This window comes from Epinephelus lanceolatus, chromosome 3, assembly GCF_041903045.1.
Source record: "Epinephelus lanceolatus isolate andai-2023 chromosome 3, ASM4190304v1, whole genome shotgun sequence".
Lineage (NCBI taxonomy): Eukaryota > Metazoa > Chordata > Actinopteri > Perciformes > Serranidae > Epinephelus > Epinephelus lanceolatus.
This window is the reverse complement of record NC_135736.1, coordinates 1283437-1308265: the sequence shown is the minus strand read 5'-3', so window position 1 is coordinate 1308265 and position 24829 is coordinate 1283437. Positions and strand designations below refer to the sequence as shown.

Genomic DNA, 24829 nt, shown 5'->3' with positions numbered 1-24829 from the left:
CAATCGGATCTGTGCTTGAGATCCGGGTGACAGCAGGAGCCTCCGCCCCGAGCTTCACCTGGCCGCTGGGAGCTTGTGTGGCCGTGGCAGCCCCCGCTCCCACTTCCACGTTTAAACCCTCAGATACAGGGACCGACTGCAATTTCGCTACTTTAACTATGCCCTTCTCCACCAACCGCTGTGACAGACAACTCTTAATCTCCACCTTACATGCATTTAAGGGAATAGAGACATCAAAGAACGAGGCAATCAAAAATAAATCTGCTTTTGTGCATCTTTCCAATTTGTCCATGGTGGGATTTTGTGCAAACTCGTCCATATCGAACATGATGTGCCCCCACACAACAAAGAATACTGCCAACCAAAGACTTGCAACAACAAATCTCAACAACGAAAACGGGACTAAAGAACGGACAAGCCCCCACTTTATGTTACGCCCCCGGTCTAGGGGTGTGGGTGCGTAACATAAGGACACACAGAAACACGGGAGTAAATGTACAGGTGAGCAATTTATTGCTACACACTCCAAAAACACACTGTACAATATCGCACACAAAATGGAGCAAAAGACGTCAGGGTGAGCCCAGGCCAAAACAACAAACAAAAAGCAACCTGTCTACCGACCGGCGAAATAACTAATCCCTAACAAAAACAAAAGAAACAAAAATACAATACTAGGCCTAACTCCCTAGGCTAACAAAAAACAGGAGAAAACAGGTATAACAAAAATAGCAGCTCACCCCTACGCTCCGTGCAAACAATAATATGTGACAATGACTATTTACAATATACACAAACGACTCAGTTGGCCCTAAGGCGCTGGTCTTAACAAAAGAACTAATTATTTAGCAAGCAAGCTAAATAATCATACGTGGATCACACAACAAAATACTTATCAATCACAAAACCAGAGAACGATACAATGTGCTGCTGCCATGTACGAGAGTGGGTCCCGTGTGGCCGGCATTATGAAGGCTGAGCCCCTTGCTCCACCAATCTGGCAGCGGTGACGTCACGCTTGTTATCCAGTAGCTGTCCATTGACACTGAAGGCCAAGCTCCTTGCTCAGCCAATGCAGTCAGAGCAATGTCACGATCGTCCAGCGAATCACCTGCACACCTGTTAACACAATACACACACGATCTCCGGACAGAAAGAGAGGTCTGACTCTCCACTAAACATGATGATCAAATTCATACATAGACATAAACACATACACATAATAAATACACAGGCGGCTGGGGAACGTAACAACGAGTAACCCTGCATTTTCCGAGCGCAGTGTTGTGGTGCAGTTGTGGCGAGGTGGAGGTGAAAGGATATAAAGCCAATACTGTTACCAAGAAAAGGGCTCGACAACGCCACCCTGGGAATTTCACCCAGGGAATTACTTCTTCAATACAAGACACACAGGTTCGTTTACTCAAAGGGGCATGAGACGTGGTTCCAAGTTTTAAAAAAAATAGACTTTTTATTAAACAATCATTTTTCTTTTAAAAAAACGTTCACACAGGGAGGGGGAAAGAACCTAATCAGGGCTGAGGCCTAGTGAGTGGACAAGGACTAGTGAAGGGGAAGGATCCACCAAAAAAAAGAGAAACCAACTTAAATCACCAGGCACACGTGGCAGACACACTCAGTGAAGCAACCCACTCCCAGGAACACAGCGGACAAGACGGAAGGATGGATACCACCACCAAACACCAGCACCGCCACCACCGGCCTCCAGCAACTGAAAAGGAGAATGATAAAACAAATTAGTGGGGTTGGAATGAAACAAACAAAATCAATAAATCAAAATTTAACAAAAATTGTAATTAATGGGCAGATCACAAGTCTAAACTTAACAAAATGTAACAACTAATAACTGCCCAATTGAAATACTCAAATATAGACAAAGCAAAAAAGAAATTAAGGCTAAATAAAGAAAACAAACCCCAAACAATTATCCAATTACATATACAAAATCTCTCAAATTAACCTAATTAACAAATAAATTATACAAACAAACAAAATCAGGTTCAACCCAAACAATATAAAAATAAACAAGCTAATAGAATATAACCCACACTCTCACATACTCATTCACTCAAAATGCGGGGGACCAAACCCCGGTTAAAAATAATGTCTCAGCCTGCGACGGGCGGACGAGCAACCGTCCTGCTCCGGACGTGAAACAGAGCAACAGTGCCTATGGCGGAAGCAGAGCTGCGGAGCGGCTTACAGTGCCACAGCGTGCCACCGTGCCGTGAGGACAAGCAGCAGCAGAGACAAACGGCAGACGTGATGGAGGCAAGCAGGAGACACAACAGGAGACAAAGCAGCAGTGGAGACAAAGCAGCAGCGGCGACAAAGCAGCAGCGGCCCGATAAGCTGGCTACAGTTAGCACCTAACCAAGAAAAATGCTATTAGCATGGCTAAATACACTGAACATGATGCGGTGCGTGCTACAATACACATAACATACCTTTTCCGCAGCGCGGGCACACACACACTCACACGAGAGGAGGAAGGGGGAGAGAGGGCTCCATGCAGCCACCAGCGTTTACCTGCGACCACACTAGCATTAGCCACCTAATAGCATCAACTATACTACAAAGAGAGAGGACACTTACCACAGCCAACAAACGCAGCAGCGGCCAGAGCAGCACACAGGCAGTCGCCCTACAACACAACACCAATGCCTTAAGCACGTGGGCAAACAAACGACCAGCAAGGTGAAGCAGCGTGCAGCCATACCTGTTGGACCAGACGACCTCCGACCCGGAAGTGACGCAGAGGCGACGATAGGAGCGCAAAGGAAGAACCAGTGGGAGGACTGCCGCTTTTATACCGGCCCACCTCATTAGCAGCCCCCAGCGGCACACATTGTAAACAATGACAATAAGTACCTCTATGCTGCTACACAGTGGTCCCATCCAGAACCTCCATTCCACCACTAGTGTCCATCTTGGTGTTGCAGCATGTCCTCGTACTTTAACAGGTCGACACCTACAAGAACTCGCTTTAAAGGGTTTTGCTAAACAAAAACAAAACGTGACTAAACACAGAGAACCCAACACAATCTTGAGTCTCGAAGCTACAACTTTGGAGTTGGAAGGGGTTTCTAACAGCAAACCATATGACCACCACACAACCCCTCCCAAAACTCATCAGCCTGGTCGGACAGAAAAACCACCTCCACCTAAACCAGCCCATCAAAGTAATGGCTACTCACGACCACCTTGATCGGGTCAGAACCAGAAACCAAAGTTTAAAGGGAATCACTGTTTCCCCAACTACGGATCAGATAAGTTTTCACCAAACCAACGGGAGAACCGTCCGGCCCGGGACCGCAAAGAAAGTGACTGACGTAAAGTTCAAGACACTTACCTCCAGGACAAACAACCGCTAAAGCAGGATCCGTCTGAAGAAGAAACAAAGAAGGACAATGACTCCAGAGGTAAGTCTACCAAAGTTGATATTAGCGAGGAAGAACTTGCTGCTATCAGACGCGTCATACAGAACATGCATAGAGAGAAAAAGGATAAAGCCGACCTCTTTTCCGTCACCTCCGCATGCTCTGAACCCTCCCCTCAGGCTGTTTTGACCCACTCACCTGAGGCAGAGGCTGAAGAAATCTATCTGGACCCCTGTGAACCCGAGCCTGCACTGCTTTCAAACCGGGTCACGATAGTCCAGTCCAATTCTCCTGAACAAAACTTGTCTCAGTTAACATCTCACAGTGCTGTCTTGGTGGTTCAGCTGGACTCAAAAGATGATTCTTCCAAGAAGAACTCCCTAACCATACAGGGTGAATCACCCTTCCAACAATTCTTGTGCCACCTCACCGAGAAAGGGGTCGCTCGTAAATTCTATCTGTCCATGACACTTGAAGACGAACTTGTGCATGAAGCACTCCTTGATACTGCCGTAGATATCACCTTGATGTCAGCGACCCTGTTCAATACATTGCGAGCAATAGCACGTCGCTCCAACAAGGAATTGAAAGTGCAGACCTGCTCTCTCAAGGTCCAACCATACGGTCTGCATAGCACCACCTTGAAAGTCATGGCACTGGTGCAGCTGACTATCGGACCAATGACTCTTGTCCACCCTGTGTACGTGTCATCCCTCAACACCATTCCTCTTCTAGTCAGCAAGGATCTTCTCAATCGGTTTGAACCACTAATTGATTTCAAACAACTAAACATCTGGGCACAGGTTCGTCAACCTCTGCCTATCTCCCTTCCTCAACACGGTGCAGCTCAGTGCTGTGTTCTTGACACTGAGTCAGTGTCATCGACATCACCATGGCATCAAAACGAATTGTTGGCACGATGAGACACCTTCCTGTGTTCATTCACTGATTCTGATGGAGAAAGTGAATACTGCCCAAAAGTGGTAAACGGCATCAAACTTGAAAATGCCAACGTCAGTGACGTAATCTTGGCTCTCTGGGCCAATGCATCAGCTATCAGCCAAGAACTCTACGAGTCACTAACACAACAAAATCCCTATGTGCAGCTGTTACAGGGATCCTAGTCTCGCCACCAGACAATCAGAGATCTCCGGTTTCTGATAGTCTGGGGACACTCTTTTCTAAAGTGTGTTTAACACCCCGGAGAAAACGGCCGGCAACAAAGCAACGCCTCTTGCATTTCTGAAAAGGACACACCCTCCCGGAAATGTGCGCTCCCCCTTTTCTCATCCGCAAGGAAACAAACACACAGAGAGCTTGAAAATGGATGCCGAGGGATTTAACTCCGTTTTATCAAACGTGTGCTCAGTCCACAAGATTGTGGAAATGAGGGACTTACAGCAACTTGAGCCATTTTGTAACGCTACACGTGTTTCTAGTCGGACTATGTTTATGAGCATAAGAGTTCAGCAAGCCACTGAAGGACCGCCCTGCGGATTTACTATTGGTTCTGCAACGTAGGGAGTTTTTTTAAACTCTGAAATTGTATCCCCCCATCTAAACACAAAATCAGGGAGAAAGACATCAGTCTTTAGTTAAGCAAAGCATCTAAAGACTGACTTGTGAGTCTACAGGGATCCTCTCATTTCCCTCTAGACCCCTTGCCCAAGATGATGATGAAAGCTGTTGGCATGTGCGCCCGAAAACTACAGTGGGGTCAGAGACAATTAACCCATTTCTTTCTTGTCATCCCAAACCTGCCACATGCAGTCTGCATCGGCAGTGACATACTGGTGCGATTGGATACCCAGTTGGACACAATCAACAACATTCTGGCAACAAATAAATCGTAGGCAACTGGACTTTGATTTTGTCTAGAAGACGTTTCGCTTCTTATCCAAGCGGCTTCATCAGTTCTCAACGCATCAGTCTGACTAGTCCTCACTAGTCTGACAAACAGTGGAGTAAGACTCAGGTTTTTAACCTCTGTGGAGTTGTACACCCACCACCCTCATAAGACAATACTTCATTAGTGGAGTTTCACTGGACCATTGTTTGGGTCAGGTGAGTCACACTAGGGAACGACAGTCGTTAGGAGTGAGTGGGGCCACTGGTGAGCAACAGTCGTTAGGCATGATGTGTGGTTACCAGTGAACGACTGTCGTGTTTCTTTGAGCCACTTGAGGTTAGTTTCGGGCAGTCTTTGTTGTTCAATCTCTTAGGTACAGCAGCAAGGGCCGCATTGTAAATGGGGGATAGGTGGTGTCTCAGGCCACCTCCCCTGTTTAGAGACGGTTTCTCTATTTTAACGTAGATGGATTCTTTCACCCCTCTTTCAAACCATCTGTCCTCTCTGTCCAAGATTTTCACATTGCTGTCCTCAAAGAAGTGAGTCTTCTCCTTTAGATGTAAATAAACAGCAGAAACTGGACCTGAGGAGTTTGCCCTTCTGTGTTGAGCCATGCGCTTGTTTAATGGTTGTTTGGTTTCACCAATGTATGAGTCCTTGCATTCCTCACTGCATTGGACAGCATATACCAAGTTGCTTTTTTGAGTGTGTGGTACCCTGTCTTTGGGGTGTACCAGTTTTTGCCTGAGTGTGTTACTTGGTTTGAAACACACAGGAATTTGGTGTTGGTTGAAAATTCTCCTGAGTTTCTCAGACACCCCGGACACATAGGGTATGACAATGTTCCTGCGCTTGTTTCCTTCCTCACCCCTCTCTGAGTTATTGTTCTTGTTGGATCGTTTTGTTCTGTTAAACGTCCAACTAGGATAGCCACAAGTTTCCAACGCTCTCCTCAAATGTTTGTGCTCCCGTACCTTTGCCTGAGTGGTGGTTGGTACATTATCAGCCCTGTGCTGTAAGGTTCTGATAACTCCCAGTTTGTGCTCCAGAGGGTGGTGTGAGTCGAAAAGAAGATATTGGTCTGTGTGTGTGGGTTTCCTATATACCCCAATGTGGAGGCTCCTGTTCTCATCCAAGTGTACATCACAGTCTAAGAAAGGTAGGTGGTTATCATTAACATCTTCTCTAGTGAACTTGATGTTCTTGTCCACTGAGTTGATGTGCTCAGTAAAAGCCTCCAGTTCTTGGGATTTGATCTTCACCCATGTGTCATCCACATATCTGAACCAGTGACTTGGTGATGTACCCTTGTAAGAGTTCAGTGTAGACTAATCAACAACATTCTTTGGTCTTTGACCAGAGCCCAGGATGAACCTGACTCTCCTAAGCCTGAGAACATAAAATCAGGCCAGACCATCCCTGAAGTTTGCCAGGTGGGTAACGAACAACATGTGGTGGTACCTGCTAACACTAAAGAGGTGCCCCTGCGTTTAAACATTAAGCGAGGTCAAAACCACACCCACTCTCAGGCATTCTTCCAACCTTCTCTTCTTTTCTTTGAACTGGGACTGTCCTTAGAGGCTACCCCTCTAATGGACGTAAGTTCAAGAGCAACCTACCTTCTGGTGCATAACCGCACTAACGAAAACATATTGATCCACAAATCCACTCCTTTGGGATGGTTGGTTAGCACCAAATTCCATGATTTTGAACTAAGAATTCCGGTGATAGGACACATGTCCTCTGCACTGCTCCAGAATGATCCCGATGACGAAGTAGTGTACACTAAACCGTCAAGGGCCATCACGCTTTTTCCTTCCACAACACTCTACAATCACTGTGTCTGTCGTGTCGACCGTGCAGATGACAAAGAAATGGCTATTCAAACTGTCACTGTCATGTCTGTCGACTCTGCACCAGACTCTGGCCCTGTGTCATCTCATGAAAACAAGACAAAGGAGTCCACAGGAGCTTCCCCCGATTCAACAATGGAGCACAAACCGGACTTTGCATCGCAAATCGAACAAGTTTTAGCCAACGCTGACGCTCTCAACAGTGATGAGGAGCGTGAAAAACTCTGCGCCGTCCTCCTCAAATATCAAACTTCCTTTGCCAAAGAGTCTCTTGACTGTGGCCTGACCACTATTCACTCGGTGCAGATCCCCACACCTCCGAACGCACCCCCGACATATGTGTGACAATACAAAATTCCTTTGGCATCCTATGAGCCTGTACAGGAAATCATAGATGACTTGTTGGCACCACTGTGGCCAGTACTGAAACCAAATGGCAAGTGGCGACTGACCATTGATTACTGCAAACTTAAGTTCCCTTGTTCAGGTGGCCTATGACACAGCTGGACCAGGATCTTCCCAAAGTCAGAAATGCCAAGTATTTCACCTCCATGGATGTGGCATTGGGTTTCTGGACCATCCCAGTGCATGTTGCCCTGACATAAACTGGCCTTCACCTTTGCAAGTCGTCAATACACCTTCACCAGGTGTCCATTTGGCTACGCTAACTCACCTGCTGAGTTCAACATCTTTCTGAATAAGGCATTCCCCGATGCTAGCAGCCGGGGAACCCTTATTTACGTTGATGACATCTTGGTACGAACTCCTACTCTGGACTCTCACTTGGCAGAAATGGATCATGTGCTAGGCCAACTCACGGCCGCTGGAGCAAAGATCTCTTTATCCAAATGCCAATGGTGCAAAACCAAAGTGAACTACGTGGGCCTCCTTGTGGGATAAAAAGGTGTAGAACCACAGGTGAGCCGAGTTCAAGGCATTGCAACCATCAAGACACCATCAAACGTGTCTGAACTCCGCAGCTTTTTGGGAGTTTGCAACTATTCTCGACAATTCATTGAGACCTACGCAGACCTGGCCAAACCTCTGACTGACTTGCTCAAGAAAGATGCCCCATTTGCGTGGGACCAGCCACAGGGACGAGCTATGCAAGCTTTAAAAGATAAGCTCTGTATGGCGCCCTGTTTGGCTTACCCCGACTGTCAGAAAGAATTCCATCTGGAAGTCTGATTTTCTAACCACTGCATGAGTGCAGCTCTGTACCAGCTGCATGACGCGGACAAACGCGTCGTAGCATATGCCAGCAAAACTCTGCTGGCCCCTGAGCTCAAGTACACAGACTGCGAAAAAGCACTGCTTGCCACGGTGTGGGCTGTCAAGCATTTCTCAAACTATCTTGGTGGCCAGAAAGTGATTGTTGAGACCAACCACCAACCTGCAACTTTCCTTAACAGTCAACAAATTCGAGAAGGTGTGGTGACCAATGCTTGTGTCTCCTCATGGCTGATGGCTTTACAGAGCTTTGATATGGAAGTGCATTACAACAAAAACCGAACTCGCTGCCTGTCAACGGTGTGCTGACGACGTGCCTTCAACTTCCATTCTGACTTGTGAGCTTCCTCCATCTGAACCCTCACGTCACCACTACTTTGATTAGAACATATGTAAAGACATGATCACGGCATATGTGGACAGGTGCTCCTTTCATCACAAGGCTCGGGTCCGTGCCGGTGTTGGTGTGATATGGGTCAACAACATACTATATGACCCAAAGAAATTCCATTTGGGTCCACAAACCTCCCAATATGGCGAAATTGCGGGCATTCTCATTGTGCTTCAGTTGGCTGCTGAACAAAATGTCAAAACCATTGTCATCTGCACTGACTCCAACTACACGCGTTTCAGTTTTTCCTGCCATTTGCCATCATGGAAACATAACGTCAAACAGGAAACCTGTTCAACACAGAGAGCTCTTCATGGCCTGTGATCACCTGGTCGAAACACATGACATGCAGATCTACCGGAAAAAAAGTCAAAGGCCATTCCCGTGCACCTGGCCAAGACAAAGAGCTCAATGACCAAGCCGACTCTCTGGCTAAACAAGGTGCCATCAAGAGGGACGCCCTGGCAACTCTGCCCAGAAGCTTTTCCCAACTCTCCCACCAATTCAGTTTATGCAATCACTCGGGCTCGAGCGGCAGCCTCCACTCCGACTGCCGCGCCTGTGCGGGCTCCTCTCGCAGTCACTCCTGCCTTCATTGACTCTGATCTGGTTTCCCTCCAGTCTCTTGATCCTGCCATCAATAAAATGCTGCTTTCCTTGGCTGATCCTGCTGTCCATACCGTCTCCGGCAATGATCTTGAATCCATTCCTGGCTTGCGGCACCTGTACAATGTGCATCCTGCATTACGTGTCATCAACGGCCTTCTGGTGCATGTCTCTGATACACTCGCTTCACCTGCGTTTGTAGTGCCTCAGAGCCACAGGGGGGTGATGCTAATGCATGCCCATGACTCCCCATGCGCAGGACACAAAGGAACTAAAGCAACATATAAAGCTCTCCAGCAGGTGGCATACTGGCCACACATGCAGAAAGATGTGGCAGACTACATCAGAGGCTGCCTGGTCTGCTGCCAGTTTCAACCATCAAGACCGCTCCACAGAGCTCCCTTACAGCGAAGAGGCATTGCTTTCCCATGGTCAGACTTGCAGATTGACTGGGTGGGGCCTCTAACCAAATCAACCCAAGGAAACAAATATTTCCTCACAGTTACTTGTCCCTACACCACAGACCTTTATCTTTTACAGTACTTGGGGAACACTTCAATTCTTAACAGTATGACAGACACCATGTTGTTGTTCACATCTTAATCATTACAGTGTATTTTATTTCAATATGGATGTTTTGGAAAAGACATTTTGTTTCCATAGCTGACATATCACAGTTACATTTTAGTTAATACATCGGTTGAAAATGTGGCGAAAAAAACATTCATTTACATAAGTAATTTTTTCACTTTGTTGTTCATGTGGAAAAAATTACCAGTAAACAGTCCTACATTCTCTCCCTGTCACTGCTTTCAAACAACAATTAAGATGGGATTACTGTTTGAACTTTTGTCATGTCCCTCACATAGACTACTCAGACTACAGTACATCTTGGGCAGAGCACACATGCACAAAAAACCCCCAAAACCCATAGGCATAGTGCCTGTGCCCCATATACAGAGGCAATGCCTCGCTGCGGTCGCGGCTTCTACTACGGTTCGTGACCATTTGCTGTCCTGTCAATGAAGGCAAAAGCCCCCCAAAAAATAATATTTAAAAAAAAAAATAATAATAATAATAATAATAATAATAATAATAATTTGCACTGTATATGTGAGCTGGAAGCTGAGACGGCGAGAGTCTGAGGTCCCGCAAAACACTGCTCGCAGATTTAATTATTTTTCTTTCTTTCTCCCACTGCTTCTTTGAGCTGGAATTTGACCCCCTAAACATGCTCTAATCCTCACCAAAATTGGCACGCATGTCAGGACTGGCGAAAAATTTGATAAAAATCAATAAATTAACCCCAAAATTGCCAAAATGGGCTCTCTAGTGCCACCTAGGTGCACTAAAATTGACGTGTAGGAATGTCGTAGAAAGATCAAACCAAAACTGGCTTGTTCGTCTCATCGAGACCTACAGATCACACGCTAACACCCCTGACCTAAATCCAACAGGAAGTGAGCTATTTGCCCTTTCAAAGTAAGAGTTAGCCTCAAAAATGCTCTTTTTTCAAAAAATATCTTCTCCTACACCGTTTATCGTATCGGCTTCAAACATGCACACATTACAGGCCAACTCCTGCTGAACAGATCTTCTGTATAACTTTGTCATTACTCGAATGAAAGGAAGACAACATTTTTTTATTATATTCTCCTAGTTGGATTTGTTGTCACAGAGCATGTTGTGAATTGGTGTGACGGCAGTGGTTTAGAGCTGCTTCTAAACTTAAGAACACTAGCAATCCAGTGTTCTTTTTCGGGAATGGTTTTTAATCCAGCTGAGGAAATGACGGTCCATGTCTGGCACTGGAAATACCAGCCCACATGTCTCAAAGCTATCACTGTATGAGACACTACATCATGACCATGAGTCAGACTCTAACTAAACCTGCATGGCCTGGAGCCACTACATGTTTCATCGCAGCAGGCTGGAAATATAGTGCTATACCCTTGCCACCGCTGTACTTTGGCATGACAAGGAGCCGATGTTCTGGACGTGTCAAAAATCACAAAAAGTAGCTATTCACATCATAGTATTATCATAGTATTGTCATTTCCTCACCTTCGCATCCTCCCTCAACCACATTCTTCCATCTCTATTTCTGTCGAAAGCCCAGAACAAATGTACTCGCTTAAATTTATATAGTTCCATTGTGCCTTGTCGACGTTTCAGTTTCACCCCTCCTCCTCTCCCACCTCTCCTCCTGTGCTCTATATCCCTTCCTCCTTTTCACTGTGATCATGCAACTCTCTCTCAGTCTGGGTCGTCAGGTGAACATATACATTTTCTCTGCAAGACACAATGATATTCCGACTTCTTAGCTGTTTGAAAATGGCATTTGGCAGGAAAGTAGGGCCACGCAGCAAGCACAGTGGTTCTCTCCTAGTCATCTTTTTGATTGATTTAACCTCTGTGTCAGAGATTGCGTGATAGATGGTCAAGCTGAACAGCCTTAGCATCCTCCCTGTCACTGTAAAGGCATAAAAAATAATTTTCTTTGTCAGGCTCGGCTTTAAAGAGAATTTCCAATTTGTCAATGGCCTGCAGGTGAGTAAAATGTTAAGTTAATGTCATTAAGATTTTTTACAGTAAAACTAATTTTACAGATCTAATAAAAAATGAGGCTTTCTTTTTGTTCTTTTTTTTAAAGCATTAGCATGCAGAATAAAAATTAGATGAAGGGAGTTCATGTTCAGTGGAGGGTATTCTTAATCTGCACTGCAGTCTGAATGCAGGCTGGTTTTAAACAGAGACACTGGTTTTAAACAGACACTTTGATCAGTGATTTTAAAAGGCAAGTTCTTTGCTTATTTCATTTGCAGTGATTAAGAGAAGTATTAATTTCTTGTTTTTCTTTTTGATTTCTCTAATTTTCCTCTTACTTTGAAATCCTAAGTGAACTACACTACAAACAACCAGTGCTTCTCAAAATGACCCATTTGCGTTCATGTTGTCTGCTGAACAACATAAAAAAAACACCCTGAGAACATCTGATCCTTTTCAGAAAGAGTTAAGGCATTGCAAATTGCTTACATCTGTATCTTGTGGGGCCACTGACCTTGTGTTTATCCAGATATTTATTTAGATTGTATGTAGATCCTTACAGGATGTGCTACAGGTCACCATTAGACACAGAAATACACCAAAAAAGGAATCTTAGTTGTGTCTCAAGTAGGGTTAGTCCTCCGTAGCAATTTACCAAATGTATCTCCAGTATGAAAATAATCAAATCAAATCAACTTTATTGATCCTTTCCAGGAATTTAATTTGTTGCTGCAGCAATGACACAACAGCCACAACTACAAGCAACCAGAAAGACAACACAATACTAGTTCAATGCACCACTTCACTGATAAAATCACTAAGAAAATACTAAAATACCTAGAGTACTAAAATACTAAAATACCAGGCATGGTAGTTAAAAGTAATTGATGATAAAATATCTTAGAAACTACAGACATACCAGGTGATTGATAAATAACTAAATTAAGTTACAGTGCATTAAAAAGTCTGATGACAGCCGGGATGAAGGACCTCCTGTAGCGTTCGGTCCTGCACATCGGCGCCATCAGCCTGTGGGAGAAGGTGCTCCGGTTAATTACCCCCAGGGCATAGAAGGGGTGTGAGGGGTTGGAGATGATCACTGCAATTTTTTGAGAGAGCGTTTCTCTACAACCCACTGCACTGTATCCAGCTCAGCTCCAGTAATGGAGCTGGCTTTCCTGATCATTTTGTCAAGTTTATTTTTGTCTGACATAAAATAAATCAGAATCTCTTTGAATTCAGTCCTCAGGGGAATTTTTGTATTTCTCCAGTATTCATTCCTGGACCTATGCATTAACAAGGCTCTCTTTTAGGCACATTTCATCCAACTTTATTTTCCAGTCTTCAGTTGAAAGACAATAACTACTTTCCAGACTTGTGAGTAGACTTTTCTGAGCACCTTCAGTTATGAAATCAAAAGATCTGGTGCAGTTGTGGGTAAGTGCATTAGTCTCTTAAAAGGAATTCATTTTCGTAGAGCCTTAAAAAATTTAAAGAGTTCAGGGCCCGAGAGGAGAAAAGGCAATGACCTTCAAATTTACTTATGTTAATGCATGACTGTTGACACATATGTTTTGAGGAAGTTCCAGGTGATAATTAGCCAAACCCATCACTGTAGTCCTCTTATTAGATGAATGGATTACTGAGGCAACTCTTGGGGTGATGTTGTCTAATCAAGGTCTAAAGGACTCAAATGTTACCTAAATAAAATACAAATTGCAGCAATAAGAGAGACATTGGCCTTTATCTATGAATACAAACATACAGAAAACTGGGTGTACGGTCATTTCCAGGCAGAGGTCGGCTCATATCAACGTGGATGTGAGTGGAGGCTATGATTAAATCTCACATCAGGTCTAAGCTCGTGTACACAAGTTAGAGTGAGTGCGCACTTGCAATGCAGCGTAGTTAATCTGGCTGAGCTTGAGAATTGTTATTAGACCATATTCTGACTGGCATCAAAGTATTTGGAGCTAAATGTAAATCTCTTCAATATTATTAGTAAATGGGAGAAAATATAATAATTTGTAAAGATCTACATCACCACAAGCTCTCTATCACAGTTCGTAGTTGCCTGGCTCCGTGGGACTGGCTCCAGGCTGAACGACACCACTGGTGCATTATCTAAAACTGTGTTTTTTGAAAACGCTGACAAGCCAAAGCATGTTTGCATCATTTATCATGAAAACACTCTTAAAAATAAATAAACTCTGCAACAGTGTATATATTTAAATGCTAATTTCCTTGCCGGTTAAATTTTTACCATTATTCGGCTACAACACAGGTGTTTCTCTTCTTAGTCTTATCAAACCTCTCCATGACGTAAACTCTTGGGGTGAGGCCTCTAATGAGGCTGGATATGTAAATAATGATTGTTTAACCACATTTATCAATGCCTGATCATGGTTATACGCTTTTATTGGTGAGATAAGAAAATTTCATCAATCACATGCCAAACCTATCATAAGATGATATCTGGGCTTAGATCTGCGCTGATTTGTACATCAGATAAATAAAGGGCCAATGTGTCGGAGCTGTTCTCTTTGTCTTCAGAACTGCACTTCCTCAGATACACCTGTCATACATTCAGGTGAGCATTTCAAAATATCTATTAAAACTGAACGCACCAGCTAAAAATGAAAAACCTGCTACCACCATTTCCAGCATTATTCTTTACTAATAAAAAGAGCAAAGAGAGAAAGAAAGGTTCAATAGCAGTATTTTGCCATTCAAGGAAACAGATCTAAAATGGAACCGCCTCTCAGAACCCAACTGTGGTGTCACTGTTGACAAGGTTGAGGCAGCTGTTGAGACATCCACGCCCAGGGGCCTCACTTCATGATCATGGGCGTAACCTTTAAAAGTAGTCCAAGTTGTTTGGCATGAGCAAAATCAAGTCTGGGAAGTCAGGGATGAACTTGTGTTCACGCCACACTACACAACACGTGGTAAAGCTAAGTGTGTACAGGGCTTAACACTGTCAGTCTTTTCTCTCTCTCTGTCTCACACACACACACACACACACACACACACACAAACAAAGACACTTTCAAAAGCCACCTGAACAGCTGCTAATAAATTGTGGTCGAACACATGCATTAATTAACTTTTGATTCTCAGGGGCTCGCCACAGCAGCCTCAGCAAAAGCAGATTCTAATTGCCTCCATTATAAAATGATGGCAAAAGCTAGCTTTGTGCTCCTGGACACATATTTCAGCCCAGTAATTATCAGTGCAAATTTACATGTGAACATTGAGCAAAATAATGATTTGCATCCAAATCCTGAGGAGAAAAAAGGGACAAGGCAAAATGACAACACAATCTGTGACTTGAAGTGCAGTAGCATTTACGTGATCCTACTTTAGTGGAGAGATTGTATGCTTGGCTGATGCAACTTCTTTCATTTACAGGGGGCTTTTAAACAGGATGCCCAGAAGCAATAAAATACTGTCACTGAAGAACAACATTGAAATAATATTTTAGTGACTTAATGCCAAATGAAAGATCTCCAAAGTTGGCCACATGGAATTTAAACACTTGCGATTTTTCTCCTCTGCTGTTTTGAAAAGCTGCATGACACCAATCATTGATTCAAGCCAAATGTGCGAAGAAGGAAGAAGCTGTTTGAATGTTGATCAAACATAAGTCTACTGCATGACTTGCAAGGCTGAAAAAAAATATATTTCCACCAGCTTCAATTGGTGCCAAGAAGAGGGCTCCTCTCATTACTGCTCCCTGTGATGGGTGTGAGCTTCCATTTTATGGCAGTGAGCTGACATCTTAAGCCGTCATAGCCCAAAAGATATGGGACAAAACTTACCCTTTAATCAGGAACCATCACATCTCCTTGAATCAACTCAACTGTCCACGCCGTGTCACTCTCTTTGCTGTCTCTACACCATGTACACAGCAGGATTACCTCTTTTGCTATGTATCAAAACTCTTCCTCATTAAAAATAACATCCTGGATTCTGACCAGAGTTGAGTGTTTTAAAAACAGATAAAATTCAAAGGAGGTTTTGGACTGTGATAAGATCATTTAAATTTCCATAAAGCACTCAACACTAGTACTGGAGTTGTAATGAAAAACATTATCATGACATATGTATATACAGAAAAGTGCTGCATATGCTGCAAATAATAAAACAAATGCAAAAAGAAAACAGTGTTCCAGGCCTCTAGGGGCAGTGCTGAGCTTCCACCCAAGAGACAGACAACGGACGTATCAACATATGGAGCAGACAAGTGAGCGAGAAGAAGAAAATTATGTTTGGAGGAAAGTTGGAGCCGGGACAGGCAACACAGAAAGATGGGTATTCTTTTTTATTTTTTTCTTTCTTGTTTTTCCACATGTGGCCCTCATTGTTTACTGTATAATGAAAGTGAAGCTGATTTACACAGCTGAGGTTAGCATGCTAGAGACTTTGAGTTCTGCACAAGTAGTGTGTCCTTATTAGTAATGTTAGCCAACATTACTGTAACTAATGTTACTTTCCGGGACACCCCAGGTTTCAGTTCGGAGGCCGACTTTTCAGAACATTTTTTTAATGTATAATACAGAGATCATGATTATATTGTAGACTTATTCATTATAGACTTTTAACCCTTTAATACCGGCGGGAGCGCCCGCGATCCCATTTGCATATTGATTTTTAAATGCCGGTAGAATTGCAATCAAATAAGATAGAGCAATAATTCTTTTTGCATTTAAAACCGGAGGAGTTACTCTAACTTACCATGCATTCATCATGTCCCAGAGTGCTGTTTCCTTGCACTGATAGGTTTGTAGAAAAACAGTAAAAAGCACTAAGAACAAAAACATTATAATCCTGATCGCGGGTATTTACAGCACTTCCTATGTTGGACTAAACGTCATCACGTTGGGAGCATGAACTGTCACGTGATTTTCTTGCGTGTCTTTCTCACGACACTACCCACGGCAACAAGGAGTGACGTCATTTCCCAGGAAATTACTTTCTTTCTTCTGCTGTAAATATTTCTCTCAGCTTGCAGTCACACACTCGCTCTTGCTCTCGTTTTGTATTTTACTCTTTCACAACAACACTTAGACACACACACAGATACTCACCACCCACCCACACACACACACACACACACACACACACACACACCAGACACTCACCACACACTCGCACACATATATTTATGGAACTGCAACAACCCGGACGCACGAAATGGCTTTTCTCCCGGCGTGAAGCTTTCGAGCTAATTACAACGTCGGATGAAGATTCAGTCCACTCATCAGGTCCAGATTCTGCCGACAGTGGAGATGAAGCCAACCTCATCCAAGGGAGAGATCCCTCCTATGACATATATTCATGAAATATTGTTTGTTTTTGAGTTAAAGTAAAGAAAATATATGTATGTAACACAACTGAAAGCATTTTGCACTAAATACGTACCATTATTGTACTACTCTCATGCTGAACACATCTAACACACTGTGTAACATCTGTATGCAGAGTTGACGATGATGAGGAGGAGGAAGTGGGGGTCTCCTCGCCCTGCACCCCAGAGGGAGGCAGAGGGGGAGGAAGAAGTCGGTCTCCAGCAAACAGAGGCTCCAGGTCAGAGACACTCCCTGGTGATGCAGCTGGCTGGAGAACCGAAAAGGAGCCTGACATCTTGCCACATCCCCTACCACATTTTCTGCCCAAAAGTAGGCCAGGTGTGCAGCCACCTCTATCACAGTATGTGGACAGTCCCTCTTCATCTGAGCTGTTCAGGATGTACTTTCACTGGGCTGCCATCAAAACACTGTGTGCCAACACCAGTAAAAATGCAGCAAAAATATTGCTCATCGTGGACAGGAACTGTCACAAGACCTATCACAAGTGGTGCTATTGAAAAGTAATGTTTGACTTTGAACTTGGAACTTTGGTTGTTCTATTGTACGACATCTATTGCACGTCTGTCCGTCCTGGAAGAGGGATCCCTCTTCAGTTGCTCTTCCTGAGGTCTCTACTGTTTTTTTTCCCTGTTAAAGGGGTTTTTTTGGGGAGTTTTTCCTTATCCGCTGCAAGGGTCATAAGGACAGAGGGATGTTGTATGCTGTAAAGCCCTGTGAGGCAAATTGTGATTTGTGATATTGGGCTTTATAAATAAAATTGATTGATTGATTGACTGATTGATTAAATAGTTTATTTTGATGTACATGTTGTATTTTTGCTAATTGTGCACAATGTGCATTTAACTTTCGTTTTTGTTTTTTTATAAAAATGAGTGTATCTCAAAAATTAAGTTATGAAAACACTCAAAATACATTTTCTGTGGTTTGAAAGGATTTTGTGCAACTTTTTTACATTTACAATTTTGAGGGATACAGCCATGATATTTCTGGATTTAGAAAAATATGTGTAAAAACAAAAACGATTTTCTTTTTTTGTGGTTTATTGCACTTTTTAGCAATTTCTTTTATCAGTATGGACATATATTCACACACATTAATAAAATTTGGGATTTAAGGGTTGTATTGATGTATAGTATAATAAAATACTCCAAAAAATGGCCTTACATTAGGTAAAATTGTAAAGATATGCTCTGGCGGACTTGTTCTATGGTAGATCATAAAGGCTTAACAGCTCATATCATAAATAATTTGAAATTAGTTTTTGGGTTATAAAATTAATTAAAGCTGCGAGCAGCGTTGTCGGGACCTCGTCTTCACGTTTTTTCGGCTTCCAGCTCACGTAGAGATTTGAATTATTTGTGAGAGGCAAAATGTTGATAAAACAAGCTATGTCAATATAATGCAAGGTCAATTGTCCTTCGTCCTTCGGCCAAGGTCCCTAATTAAAGCTGCGATGGAAAACGGTGGTATATACTGTAGGTGGTGTTTAATTTCTTCAATAAAATAATGTATAAATCCCTATAGACAGAAAATATCACCTTACCAAAAACTGCTGTAAAAATAAGGTGATATTACTAATATATTAATATTTTTGCCACTTTGAACAAGTCAATCTTTTATAACTACTGTGGCGTTAAATATACATATTAAATATTAACTATGTTTTGAGGATTTTAATTGTTTAATGGTTTGTTTCATAGCTCTAATGTTTTTATAGGGGAAAAAAAATTGCAATAATTTCCATAAAATACATGTCAAGGAGAATTTAATAGTTGTTATTAGGCCCTGAGCTAGGTCAAAGAACTACTTCAGCCTGAAATATACATATGAAATAATAAAGTGAAGATTCTGTTGCTTTAATGGCAGGAAGCAGTATGATGCATCAGTTGTATTGGTCATAGTTACACAGTAATGCATGAGTGAGTTGCATATCCTTGTTTCTGTGGTGGAATGACATATCTCACATGTTTAGATACTTCCTGTTTGTGGCAGAGGGAGTTACAGATTGCACTAAGTATACATAATGTTGTATGCATCAAAAAGACAGCATTTTTCTGTCAATTAAATCAAAAGAAAGGTGTTTGATGAGGCTACTGTGTTGATGAATGTAACATTTCCTCAAAGATGTATATTCTTTCCTGATGTTTGTAACACTGTTATTGACTTGTACTTGAAATGCGGTGATTTACTGCAACCCTCCAGGTCAATCACTTGGGTTCAGAGACATAAAATTGATAAAATAAATGGAAATACTTTTAAGGTCATTTTTAAAGTAATTTAAAACCTCTTGACCTGTTGAAAGCTTGAGTGTACAGCAAGTGAATGCAATCACTGTCAAACTCAATTTGAAAAATCTAAAGGGTTCTTATGAAGTGGTGTGAGCTTATATTTTGAAAGTTGTAGACATTAGCCATGTGACCTAATTAAACTTTGACATGTGTGACAATCAAACAACACATCCATAATCATTGAGGGGGGTCTAACTGCAGACCTCCAGCGTGAAGCCGCTTCCGGTGCAGGCTCCAGTCTCAAGCCTACCTCCAGTGTGAGGCCCGGAAATAACAAACTTTTTTTTACGCCTCCTGAGGGACTCCGGGATTTTAACAGAAAAGGAAGAAGAAGAAGAAGAAGGAGACTCTGACATTTTGTGAAACACATGGACGACCTACAGTTGTGACGGTAAGTCCAAAAAATGACGATGCGCAAGTTATGTTTGCAGTTGAACTAGCCGCCCTCTGCACCCGAACTACCGAATACATTACATACCAGTATGTTGGTGAGCTGTGTTAAGTAAGGGATAATGGTGAGTGAGGAGGTTGTTGTGGAGAAATAAACCCTGACAGGATGAATGGAAACCCGACGCAAAGGGGTTTATTTCTTACGAGTGAAATAATTTATTTGAGACATAGCCTAACGTTGATCAAAATACGACTTTTATCGATTTATAGGCTAAATTGCATCATTTAGCGTATCTGCAAGTCCGGTCACTTCTCCGCTGTTTTGCTGACCCTCCTCCTGGTCGTGTGCATTATATCTAACGAAGCCATTGATAAATCAAACAGTGGGTCAATTGGTTATCATATAGGTGTTACAATGTTCGTATTTGTGTAGTGTTATCTGTCATAAACGAGGGATTACGTTTTACGAGGCGTGTTTGTGCCGCGGTGTTACTGAGACGACACTTTTCACTCTCTCCAAAGTTACGTCACATAGTTACAGTATCTAACATCACAATTAGTCCGAAGCTGTTTAATAATTCACTTCACATGGTCTACACTTTTACCAACTGAAATAAAAATATACATTGAACTTAACATTACTTTTTTTGTGTTATGTAGATGCACCACTCCATTTTATCCCACACTAGCAAAGGCAATATTGCATGTAAAAATAATTAAAAGCACAGATATAGTCAAACCACAAACCTTACTATAAAAATTTAACACTTAATTGCCTTCCATAAAAAAACATATGCAGTATCCAATCAAGTAAAACTGCAAACATTATTGTAGTATTGTATCGTACTGTATTGTTTTGTATAATTTGCCTTTGTGTATTGAAAGGTGGAGTTTTCCTGTGTCCTCACTATGGGAGAGGAAGAACTGGCAGAGGTTGTGAGGCAGTACAGAAGGCTTTGGGATGAAAACGAACGTTGCCATCTCGATGACCAGGAGACAGAAGAAATCCTGGACCATTTCAAATTCCACAAAATGGAAGACGTGGATCTTTTGCGAAGAGGTCAATGACAAGAGAGGATACATGACCTACACTGAATGTGAAATGGAGTAGGATAATAAGGATGGGCAATATATCGATATTGTACAATGTTCAATAAAAGGCTGAATAGAACAGAGTGAAAAGGTGTACTTTTATCTGTTTTCCTAATTGCTTTTAGGCCTGCCATAATAATTTACTTAAATTATACCATGAAGATCACAGGTGAGTTAGTGCATTTCAAGAAAATGACTACAGTTTTATCTATTCCTCTCCTCCCTAAATGCTGACATTTTTATATTTAAGCATAGTTGAAAATATGATTGGCCTCAATCTTCTTAAGATCTTCTGGTGTAAAGTATATCATTGAAGACCTGAGTGGAATCATTTAATTCAATAGGAATAAAAAAAAAAAAGGCATTTACCTTAAATAAATGTTATACATGAGCTGTTAAGGCTCTGAACAAATGTACATAGTGTTAGCATGTTGATTGATGTTTTTATGTAACTACTCCTCTTCAGAGGGACTCCAGGTTGACCAAACACATGTCTTTCTTAGGTTAAAGATTAGGTTTTTCTTAGGTTAAAAGTTTATAACTAGATGCAGCAGGTTAAAGGTTATTTTGGAATTTCCACAAATAAAGGATAGACAACATCAAAAGTGTTCTACATTTAAGAAACTAATGGTTTTCACGTTACAATGTTGATTAATTAAATATAAATCCATGACGAAGTTGCCTCTTCCAAAATCGATAACGTGATTTTATTTTGAAGTTTCTTTTATTTTGAAGTTTCTTGTGCGCACTTCCTGTCCCAACTGGCCTGGAGGTAGGCTTGAGACGGGAGCCTGCACCGGAAGTGGCTTCACGCTGGAGGTCTGCAGTTCGATCCTCTTGTAATCATGTGAAATACTGTGACCTAGTGGAAGTGTGCTTGATGTGTACCGGCTGCTGTGAGGATATAAGTTTCTAAATGAGGCAGAAGAGTTTGACCTGGAGATCTTGTATTTACATGTTTTTGCTCTCAGGCATTTATTTAGGAAAATGTAGGAATGAGACACATGAGCTGGTCACTTTGGTCAATGTTATCCTGTCAGATATGTGACCACACACACACACACACACACACACACACACACACATGCTTGAGTCTGTCAAAGTGAAGCTTTTGTTATGCTAATTAAGGACTGCATGTGGCTGACAGGCAGACAGAGTGAGAGAAGAATATGTTGAAAATGTCTCGAACTAGTCCTTCCAGTTCCCAAACCGTGGGTCTGATCTTCAATCTGAAGGCATCACCAGATAGATAAACTTGTTCTGAACGCAGAAATATAAAGCTTGTATGTCTATGGACTCAAAAATGTGACCTTAATCACAAGTTTACAGTATGTTGGCCCTCATCTTTTCTTACAGAGATCATCATGAGGATTTGTGTCCTGCACCTTAGAATGCTTCTCAAATCCAAACCGTTTCAGTAATGACAAAGTCCTTCACAAGTAATGTTCACCAGGGGTAGAGCTGTAATGTGTGCAAGTTTGAAGCAGTTATGATAAACGGTGTAGGAGCAAATATTTTTTGAGAGACAGAATTTGTAAAAAATGTCATCTTACATTGACAGGGCATTACCGCACTTCCTGTTGGAGTTAGGTCAGTAGTTACAGTGCATGATTTGTAGGTCTTGATGAGACGAAAGAGACAGTGTTGGTTTGGTCTTTCTACGGGATTCCTCCCAGTCGCAGCGGGCATTTTAGTGTGTCTAGGTGGCACAAAAAATTGTCAGGAGGTTTTGTAAGACATCATCTCGAAGATGCCATTAAATCCAAACCATTTGGGTAATGAAAAAGTTATACAGAATATTTGATAAGGACGCATTGATCGGTAATGTGTGCGAGTTTGAAGCCAATACAATAAACGGTGTAGGAGGATTAGATTTTTTAAGGAATTTTGAAAAAGAGCATTTTTGAGGCGAAATCTTACTTTGAAAGGGAAATAGCTCACTTCCCGTTGGGTTTAGGTCATGGGTGTGATCGCGTGATTTGTAGGTCTTAATGAGACGAAGAAGACAGTTTTGGTTTGATCTTTCTAGGTCATTCCTACAAGCCACAGCAGCCATTTTAGTGTGCTAGGTGGTGCTAGAGAGGCCATTTTGGCACTTTTCTGATTATTTTTTTAATTTCCTAAAATTTTTCGCCAGTCCTGACATGTGTGCCAATTTTGGTGAGTTTTGGAGCATGTTCACGGGGTCAAATTCCAATTTAAAGTGGCGGCGGGAGAAAGAAAGAATAATAATTAAAGCTGCGAAGCAGCGTTGGGCGGGACCTCGGCCCCTCGCTGTCGTCCCCCAGCTCAACTACTGACGATGACATCAATCAATCAGTCAATCAATATCACAAATCACAATTTGACTCACAGGGCTTTACGGCAAACAACATCCCTCTGTCCTGAGAACCCAATGTACAGAAAGGGAGAGAGAGAGAGAGATGTATGACAGATGATAATGACAGTAAAGTTTGTCAGTACTTAGAATTGGAGTAAATTGCAGTACAAGTTCATGTAATTATAAAGAAGAGTTGTATTTACAGGTGTAAAAGACATACAGGTGAATAAGAAATATTGCGTCTCAGCAGGTCTTCAGGGTGATTGTTCAGGCTGTTTAGGTTCATTCTGTGTGTCTTGTTCATCTATAACAGAGCAGAATATTGAGATAGGTAGTATTCATTCAGTACAGGTACATGTAAAGGTAGGTGTTCAGTTGTAGCATACTAGGAGAGATACAACTTACTACTGGAGCACACCAATGGAACCATGTCTGTATCTGTTGGTTCTTGTATGGCCATCATGTCTTCATCAGTTATATCTGTAAAGTACAATAACATTCAGTATGTATAAATGGTAGTCATGGTTGGTGCTACAAAAAATTGCCTAACAGTATTAATGATGTGTACATATGTATTTGTCTCACCGTTTGGAATTGGTGTTGAATGCTGTTTTTTGTGGTGTGAGTTGTTTTTCAGTCGTTGAATCTCCCTGTCCTGTTTGGCCATTATCTTCCGCAACATGCTGTTTTCCTTTCTGAGTGCCCTGTATTTCCCTGTAAGGCGCACTACCATGGTCATGGCTTTGTCTGAAGTTTCTGCGCAGCGTTGTTGGTGTTCTTGGCGTGTTACACTGCTGTCCGTGCATGAGTACTGCAATTTATAGATAACACAAGGAGTTCTAAGATAGTTATAATGACATACAAACATGAAAGTACATGACAGCACAGCACTGAATTAAGAGTATGTACTTACAGTGAGCATTTGGAGAGCAAGTCACAAGTCCATTGCTTCAGGGTCATCAATTTTAGGAAATTTGGCAGGGGACTTATCAGCCATTGTCTCATGGAAAACAGAAGACATTTGCAGTCATTATGTATTCCAAGTTAACATCAACACAAAAGCAGTATGTGTTGGAACAGTTATGTAAACATGCTGTATGTTTAGGATACATGTATCCATTTAATGCACACAGTTGTCTGTAGAAAATAGTGTGTTGTTGTTCACTTTAGCAGAGTGTGTTTGTATCATGTACTATGATTTGATACAAGGTTGGTGTTTTTTTAATATATATATATATATATATATGTGTGTGTGTGTGTGTGTATATATGTATGCAACAAAAAAAGCAAAAGAAAACGTAAAGACATTTTAACAAGCAGCAGACATCTTTTTTGCCTATATATATCATTATGAAAATAATGTGGGTTGCACATACACAGTAAAATGACATTATCAGGTCAGGGGTTGCAGCGCGACATTTGTAGGTCTTTATGAGACGAACGAGACAGTTTTGGTTTGGTCTTTCTAAGTGGTTCCTACCCGTCGCACT

General features: G+C 42.1%; 1 long non-coding RNA gene across 1 annotated transcript; it reads right to left on the bottom strand.

The window, feature by feature from the left end:
- Positions 1–23531: 23531 nt before the first annotated feature.
- LOC144462574 (uncharacterized) lies at positions 23532–24504 on the bottom strand. The gene is made up of 4 exons (XR_013490829.1): positions 24253–24504; positions 23925–24150; positions 23745–23819; positions 23532–23643 (listed from the first exon to the last, which is right to left on the bottom strand). It is a non-coding gene; the product is annotated as an uncharacterized LOC144462574 (long non-coding RNA).
- Positions 24505–24829: the final 325 nt, after the last annotated feature.